This window comes from Arachis duranensis, chromosome 3 (genome assembly GCF_000817695.3).
Source record: "Arachis duranensis cultivar V14167 chromosome 3, aradu.V14167.gnm2.J7QH, whole genome shotgun sequence".
NCBI lineage: Eukaryota > Viridiplantae > Streptophyta > Magnoliopsida > Fabales > Fabaceae > Arachis > Arachis duranensis.
The window spans coordinates 54,850,547-54,850,802 of record NC_029774.3 but is presented as its reverse complement, the minus strand read 5'-3'; positions in this window follow the sequence as shown (position 1 = coordinate 54,850,802).

The following is a 256-nucleotide window of genomic DNA, read 5'->3' as shown; positions in this document are numbered from 1 at the left end:
ATTTCGAATTTCTCTTCTCTTTTCTTCTTTTATTTAATTAATTAATTACTAACACTTCTCTTCACTTCTCTTCATCCAAATCCGAATCCATCCTTCTTCTTTCTTCTACCCCTTTCTTCTTCTACTAACATAAAGGAATCTCTATACTGTGACATAGAGGATTCCTCTTTCTTTCCTTGTTTTCTTCTCTTTCTTATGAGCAGGAACAAGGATAAAGGCACTCTTGTTGAAGCTGATCCAGAACCTGAAAGGACTC